General features: G+C 46.9%; 1 long non-coding RNA gene across 1 annotated transcript; it reads right to left on the reverse strand.

Annotated features, from left to right (window-relative positions):
- Window positions 1–673: 673 nt before the first annotated feature.
- LOC149985652 (uncharacterized) lies at window positions 674–8129 on the reverse strand. The gene is made up of 2 exons (XR_016497253.1): window positions 7699–8129; window positions 674–1419 (listed from the first exon to the last, which is right to left on the reverse strand). It is a non-coding gene; the product is annotated as an uncharacterized LOC149985652 (long non-coding RNA).
- Between the last annotated feature and the right edge of the window lie 688 nt (window positions 8130–8817).

Below are 8817 nucleotides of genomic sequence, written 5' to 3' on the forward strand. Positions count from 1 at the left end.
GATTACAGCTGTGAGTCTTTCTGGGTAAGTCTCTAAAAGCTTTGCACACCTGGATGGTATGATACTTACACATCATTCTTTAAAAAATTAAATATCTGTCAAGTTCGCTGTTGATCATTGCTAGATAGCCATTTTCAAGTCTTGTCATAGATTTTCAAGCTGATTTAAATCCAAACGGTAACTCGGAAACTCAGAAACAGTCATTGTCATCTTGGCAAGCAAATCCAGTATATTTGTGTTTAAGGTTATTGTCCTGCTGAAAGGTGAATTTGTCTCCCAGTATCTGTTGGAAAGTATCTGTTGAACTAGGTGTTCCTCTATAATTTTTTTGCTTAGCTCTTCCGTTTCTTTTTATCCTAACAGAAAACTCACAAATCCTTGCCGATGACAAGCATACCCATAAAATTATGCAGCCACCGCCATGCTTGACAATATGAAGAGTGGTACTCAGTGATGTGTTGTTGGATTTGCCCCAAATACAGGACATGAAGTTAACTTCTTTGTCACATTTCTTGCAGGTTTACTTCAGTGCCTTATTGCAAACTGTATGCATGTTTTGAAATATTTTTTCTTTTCATTCAGGTTAGTATGTTTGAAAATATGAAAAGTGGTACAGAGTGATGTGTTGGATTTGCCCCGAACATAATGCTTTGTATTCCGGACAAAAATATAATTTATTTGCCACATTTATTGCAGTATTATTTTAGTGCAATATTTCAAACTGCCAAGATGTTTTGGAAAATGTTTGTTCTGTACAGACTTCCAATCTGTCATTTACTATAGTGGAATTGTAAGGGGTGCTTACTGGCGGCAGAGAAGTCAGACGCAGGAGAGCAAAAACTGTGTTTCCAACTGCGCAGTTGAATAATAATAACCCACCGGAAAACAGAACAATCAATAAATGGGTACATAACCCGACGCACACCAGACAATACGTGCACAAGCACTTACAAGAAACAATTCCGGACAAGGACATGGGGGAAACAGAGTGTTAAATACACAACATGTAATTGATGGGATTGAAACCAGGTGTGAGGGAAGACAAGACAAAACCAATGGAAAATGAAAGGTGGATCGGCAATGGCTAGAAGGCCGGTGATGTCGACCGCCGAACGCCGCCCGAACCAGGAGAGGGACCATCTTCGGAGCCGCGCGCAGACACTGGCATCGGGGACGACCCAGAGGGCGAGGTGCAGGGCGATCCGGACGAAGACTCCTACAGCATTGTCCTCGACTGGAACCTAGCACCTCTCCTCCGGAACCATACCCCTCCCACTCCACAAGATACTGAAGGCCCCTCGCCCAGCGCCTCGATTCCAGTATGGAGCGAACGGAGTACGCCGGGGCCCCCCCGATGTCCAGAGGGGGCGGAGGAACCTCCTGCACCTCAGACTCCTGGAGGGACCAGCCACCACCGACCTGAGGAGAGACACATGGAACGAGGGGTTAATACGGTAATCAGGTGGAAGTTGTAACCTATAACAAACCTTGTTCACTCTCTTCAGGACTTTAAATGGCACCACAAACCGCGGACCCAGATTCCAGCAGGGCAGGCGGAGGGGCAGGTTTCGGGTCGAGAGCCAGACCCGGTGCCCTGGTGCAAACACCGGGGCCTCACTGCGGTGGCGATCTGCGTTCTTCTATTGGCGCATCATGTCCTGCTGAAGGTGAACACGGACAGCTTCCCATGTCTCCTCCGCGCGCCTGAACCAGTCGTCCACCGCAGGAACCTCGGTCTGACTCTAATGCCAAGGCGCCAGAACTGGCTGGTACCCCAGTACGCACTGGAAGGGAGAGAGGTTAGTGGAGGAGTGGCGAAGTGAGTTCTGTGCCATCTCAGCCCAGGTCACAAATGCCACCCACTCCCACGGCCGATCCTGGCAATAGGACCGCAGAAATCTGCCCACATCCTGGTTTACTCTCTCCACTCTTATGGTGAAACCCTGAAGTAAGGCTAATCGAGACCCCCAGACGTTCCTTGAACGCCTTCCAGACCCTAGACGTGAACTGGGGACCTCGATCAGACACTATATCCTCAGGCACCCCGTAGTGCCGGAAGACGTACCGGCGCCACCAGGCAGGAGGCGGGGAGAATGGGAGTGGGATCCATGGGCCGCTCCTCTGTGTTATACAGTTGAGTCAATGAGTCTGCCTTCACGTTCTGGGAGCCTGGTCTATAGGAAAGGGTAAACACAAAACGGGTGAAAAACATGTCCCACCTTGCATGGCGAGAGTTCAGTCTCCTCGCCGCCCAGATGTACTCCAGGTTACGGTGGTCAGTCCAGATGAGAAAAGGGTGTCTAGCCCACTCAAGCCAATGTCTCCACGCCTTCAAGGCTTTGACGACAGCCAACAGCTCCCGGTCCCCATAGTCATAGTTTCGCTCCGCAGGGCTGAGCTTCTTCGAGAAGAAGGCACAGGGGCGGAGCTTCGGTGGCGTACCCGAGCGCTGAGAGAGCACAGCTCCTATCCCAGCCTCGGACGTGTCCACCTCCACTATGAATGCCAAAAAGGGATCCGGATGGGCCAGCACGGTAGCCAAGGTAAACAGAGCCCTCAGGTGACTAAAAGCCCTGTCCGCCTCAGCTGACCACTGCAAGCGTACCGGGCCCCCCTTCAGCAGTGAGGTAATGGGAGCCGCTACCAGACCAAAACCCTGGATAAACCTCCGGTAGTAGTTGGCAAACCCTAAGAACCCCTGCACCTCCTTTATCGTGATGGGAGTCGGCCAATTATGCACGGCTGAATGCGGTCACTCTCCATCTCCACCCCTGGGATGGAAATGCGATACCCTAGGAAGGAGACGGACTGCTGGAAGAACAGGCATCTCTCAGCCTTGACGTAAAGGTCAAAATATCATCAATATACACCACTACACCCTGCCTGTGCAGGTCCCTGAAAATCTTGTCTACAAAGGCTTGGAAGACTGATGGCGCATTCATCAACCCGTATGGCATGACAGGTGGTACTGAAAGCCGCCTTCCACTTGTCTCCCTCCCGGATACGCACTAGGTTGTAAGCGCTCCTGAGATCTAGTTCGGTGAAGAAGCGCGCCCAGTGCAATGACTCAATCGCTGTGGCTATGAGCGGTAGCGGGTAACTATACCTCACAGTGATCTGGTTCAGACCCCTATAGTCAATACACGGGCGCAGACCTCCCTTCTTCTTCTTCACAAAAAATAAACTTGAGGAGGTGGGTGAAGTGGAGGACCGAATGTACCCCTGACGCAGGAATTCGCAGGGATTTGGAGGCATATGTTTCCATAGCCTCCGTCTCCGCCTGTGAGAGGGGATACACGTGACTGCTGGGAAGTGCAGCATCTACCAGGAGATTTTTTTTCGCAATCGCCCCGTCGATGGGGTGGTAATTGAGTCGCCTTCTTTTTGGAGAAGGCGAGAGCCAAATCGGCATATTCAGGGGGAATGCGCACGGTGGAGACCTGGTCTGGACTCTCCACAGTAGTAGCACCAACAGAAACCCACTAAACACCTACCCGAGCACTCTCGCAACCACCCCGTGAGAGCCCTCTGTGGCCAAGAAACAGTGGGGTTATGACAAGCTAACCAGGGTATGCCTAGCACCACGGTAAACGCAGGAGAGTCGATAAGGAAGAGACTAATTCTCTCCTTGTGACCACCCTGCGCCACCATGCCCAGAGGAGCGGTGACCTCCCTAATCAACCCTGACCCTAATGGTCGACTATCTAGGGCGTGAACGGGGAAGGGCACAGCCACGGGAACAATGGGGATCCATCCCTAAACTATGGGCGAACCCTCTATCAATAAAATTCCCAGCCACACCTGTATCGACGAGCGCCTTATGCTGGGAATGCGGGGAAAACTCAGGGAAAGTGATATACATAACAGATAATTGTATATGTGGGATACAGAGATGAGGTAGTCCTAAAGAAATCATGTTAAACACTATTATTGCACACAGCGTGAGTCCATGCAACTTATTATCAAATCAAATGTATTTATATAGCCCTTCGTCCATCAGCTGATATCTCAAAGTGCTGTACAGAAACCCAGCCTAAAACCCCAAACAGCAAGCAATGCAGGTGTAGAAGCACGGTGGCTAGGAAAAACTCCCTAGAAAGGCCAAAACCTAGGAAGAAACCTAGAGAGGAACCAGGCTATGTGGGGTGGCCAGTCCTCTTCTGGCTGTGCCGGGTGGAGATTATAACAGAACATGGCCAAGATGTTCAAATGTTCATAAATGACCAGCATGGTCAAATAATAATAAGGCAGAACAGTTGAAACTGGAGCAGCAGCACGGCCAGGTGGACTGGGGACAGCAAGGAGTCATCATGTCAGGTAGTCCTGGGGCATGGTCCTAGGGCTCAGGTCCTCCGAGAGAGAGAAAGAAAGAGAGAAGGAGAGAATTAGAGAACGCACACTTAGATTCACACAGGACACCGAATAGGACAGGAGAAGTACTCCAGATATAACAAACTGACCCTAGACCCCCCGACACATAAACTACTGCAGCATAAATACTGGAGACTGAGACAGGAGGGGTCAGGAGACACTGTGGCCCCATCCGAGGACACCCCCGGACAGGGCCAAACAGGAAGGATATAACCCCACCCACTTTGCCAAAGCACAGCCCCCACACCACTAGAGGGATATCTTCAACCACCAACTTACCATCCTGAGACAAGGCTGAGTATAGCCCACAAAGATCTCCGCCATGGCACAACCCAAGGGGGGGCGCCAACCCAGACAGGATGACCACATCAGTGAATCAACCCACTCAGGTGACGCACCCCTTCCAGGGACGGCATGAGAGAGCCCCAGTAAGCCAGTGACTCAGCCCCTGTAATAGGGTTAGAGGCAGAGAATCCCAGTGGAAAGAGGGGAACCGGCCAGGCAGAGACAGCAAGGGCGGTGCGTTGCTCCAGAGCCTTTCCGTTCACCTTCCCACTCCTGGGCCAGACTACACTCAATCATATGACCCACTGAAGAGATGAGTCTTCAGTAAAGACTTAAAGGTTGAGACCGAGTTTGCGTCTCTGACATGGGTAGGCAGACCGTTCCATAAAAATGGAGCTCTATACAGTGCCTTGCGAAAGTATTCGGCCCCCTTGAACTTTGCGACCTTTTGGCACATTTCAGGCTTCAAACATAAAGATATAAAACTGTATTTTTTTGTGAAGAATCAACAACAAGTGGGACACAATCATGAAGTGGAACGACATTTATTGGATATTTCAAACTTTTTTAACAAATCAAAAACTGAAAAACTGGGCGTGCAAAATTATTCAGCCCCCTTAAGTTAATACTTTGTAGCGCCACCTTTTGCTGCGATTACAGCTGTAAGTCGCTTGGGGTATGTCTCTATCAGTTTTGCACATCGAGAGACTGACATTTTTTCCCATTCCTCCTTGCAAAACAGCTCGAGCTCAGTGAGGTTGGATGGAGAGCATTTGTGAACAGCAGTTTTCAGTTCTTTCCACAGATTCTCGATTGGATTCAGGTCTGGACTTTGACTTGGCCATTCTAACACCTGGATATGTTTATTATTGAACCATTCCATTGTAGATTTTGCTTTATGTTTTGGATCATTGTCTTGTTGGAAGACAAATCTCCGTCCCTGTCTCAGGTCTTTTGCAGACTCCATCAGGTTTTCTTCCAGAATGGTCCTGTATTTGGCTCCATCCATCTTCCCATCAATTTTAACCATCTTCCCTGTCCCTGCTGAAGAAAAGCAGGCCCAAACCATGATGCTGCCACCACCATGTTTGACAGTGGGGATGGTGATGGGCTGTGTTGCTTTTACGCCAAACATAACGTTTTGCATTGTTGCCAAAAAGTTCAATGTTGGTTTCATCTAACCAGAGCACCTTCTTCCACATGTTTGGTGTGTCTCCCAGGTGGCTTGTGGCAAACTTTAAACAACACTTTTTCTGGATATCTTTAAGAAATGGCTTTCTTCTTGCCACTCTTCCATAAAGGCCAGATTTGTGCAATATACGACTGATTGTTGTCCTATGGACAGAGTCTCCCACCTCAGCTGTAGATCTCTGCAGTTCATCCAGAGTGATCATGGGCCTCTTGGCTGCATCTCTGATCAGTCTTCTCCTTGTATGAGCTGAAAGTTTAGAGGGACGGCCAGGTCTTGGTAGATTTGCAGTGGTCTGATACTCCTTCCATTTCAATATTATCGCTTGCACAGTGCTCCTTGGGATGTTTAAAGCTTGGGAAATATTTTTGTATCCAAATCCGGCTTTAAACTTCTTCACAACAGTATCTCGGACCTGCCTGGTGTGTTCCTTGTTCTTCATGATGCTCTCTGCGCTTTTAACGGACCTCTGAGACTATCACAGTGCAGGTGCATTTATACGGAGACTTGATTACACACAGGTGGATTGTATTTATCATCATTAGTCATTTAGGTCAACATTGGATCATTCAGAGATCCTCACTGAACTTCTGGAGAGAGTTTGCTGCACTGAAAGTAAAGGGGCTGAATAATTTTGCACGCCCAATTTTTCAGTTTTTGATTTGTTAGAAAAGTTTGAAATATCCAATAAATGTTGTTCCACTTCATGATTGTGTCCCACTTGTTGTTGATTCTTCACAAAAAAATACAGTTTCATATCTTTATGTTTGAAGCCTGAAATGTGGCAAAAGGTCGCAAAGTTCAAGGGGGCCGAATACTTTCGCAAGGCACTGTATGTGAAGGGTCATCAAGTTATAGCAGCAATCTACCTCACCAAGCAAAGTGAGAAGAATTAGAGCACCACATTGAAGCTGCCCAGCAACACCCGTTGGGGTGGTGTTGTCATCATGTTTGACAGTCTCCTGGAGGGGAAGGAGTCTCTCCAAGAAATGGCCATATCACAGTCTGCCGATATGGACAGCCCCATCAAGAGGATCCTCCTGGATGATGTATTTTGGGAGAGAGTGGTAAGCAGCCTGAAACTCCTGAAACCTATAGCAGTAGTCATTGCACGGATTGAGGGAGACAATGCCATCCTGTCTGATGTTCAGTCTCTGCTTGCAGATGTAAGAGAAGAAATCCGTACTGCCCTGCCCACTTCACTGTTGCTCCAAGCAGAGGAAACTGCAGTCCTGAAATACATCAAAAAGCGTGAAGACTTCTACCTGAAGCCCATGCATGCCGCAGTGTACATGTTGGCCCCAAGTATGCTGTGTCGTGTCTCTACTATCATTAAATGTGAAGACTTATTTTATCAAATCAATTCTCTGTGTAATGATTACGTGATTAAACCAATCATGTAAACTTCAATGAACTAGGAAGTCAGGGCACCACGGAAAATGTTGAGATTACAAAGTTATAATATTCTGAATATAACTTTCAGATATTTTAATATTTGAACAATTAGTCTTCTATTAATTAACTATTTATTACCTGTTACCTTCCGTCAGTCTCATCTGAACGTCGTAAAATTCTTGGTTATCTGCACAAACCCTAGTTTCCGTAATGAATCAGCAATATAGAAATTGGCTTAATCATTTAGTTAGTAAATAACTAAATAATCACAAAAATACATCACAAACAAACAGTAGATAGTGGGCTAAGCCGATATGACGGCTTGGTAGACAAAGGGAAGCGGGTGTGAACCGCTCAAAAGCGGGAGATTCATAGCTGATAACTACACTCATAGAAATTTCTAATACTTTACATGAACAACCGCTCATTCGAAAAGAAATTGCAATTGACATATTTACGAGTATGTCTTGTTGTCTCTCTCTGGTCGCCGGTCCATCTGCTGGAGAGAGTTGACAGAAAAGTCTCTGATTGTGTTCCCCAAAAGTGGTGGTTGAAGGTGTTTTAGAATGGTTACTTCAGAGTACCATTCAAAAATGTTCTCATAAAATGGATTCTTCGGAGGTTGTCTGTATTCTTGTTCTAGGTTTACGTAATTTCTAGCTGCAGACTAGTAATTTGTGTCATCTAGAATTTGCTCCTTCTGTAGTGAATTGATAGTCTGAGTGTAACCATCTCCAGCCGTGTAGCCAATGCTCCACGTGGGATGGTTTTCTAGTCTCATGGTTTGCGTGGTCTTAACCATTTGAGACGTCCTGCTTACCATGGGTCTCTTTGGTATACTCTTCTGGGAAAAGGGGGCATTCCATGACGCCGTGTCATGTCTGTGCTCATGGGGGCTTGGCCACTGATTAGCAGAGACTCGAGTCACAAATATGATGACTTGCAACTCGACTTTGACTTTAACACCAATGACTCGTGACTTGACTTGGACTTGAGCCCTATGACTCGACCTGACTTGATACCCTCCCCAAGCCCAAATATTAAAAATGAAGTGTGAAGCGCATCAACTCTTCATTTAAAACCTCTTAGAGCTACCCCCCTACTTTTTTTCAATTTCCGCCTGAAGACATACCCAAATTTAACAGCCTGTATCTCAGGCACAGAACCAAGGATATGCATATTCTTGGTACCATTTGAAAGAATTGAATGTAGGAGTCAAATATATAAAATAAAAGTAGAAATACTGACTCAAGTAATAAATACACTGTGAATAACAATAGCGAGTAAAATAAACATGGCTATATACAGTCAGTACCAGTACCGAGCCGATGTGTAGGGGGGATACGAGGTAATTGAAGTAGCTATGTACATACAGTTAGGGGTAAAGTGACTAGGCCAAATAATAGACAGTAACAGCAGCATATGTGGTGAGTGTGAAAGTATGTGTGTGTGTGGCGCCAGTATGCATGTTAGCGCTATCGGTCGCACCGTAATTGGGGAGGACGGACTCATAGTAATGGCTGGAACGGTATAAACGGAATGGTATAGAACACATACAACACATCCATGTGTTTGAT

The sequence above is a fragment of the Oncorhynchus mykiss genome, chromosome 1 (assembly GCF_057628025.1).
Source record: "Oncorhynchus mykiss isolate SJ-2025 chromosome 1, ASM5762802v1, whole genome shotgun sequence".
Lineage (NCBI taxonomy): Eukaryota > Metazoa > Chordata > Actinopteri > Salmoniformes > Salmonidae > Oncorhynchus > Oncorhynchus mykiss.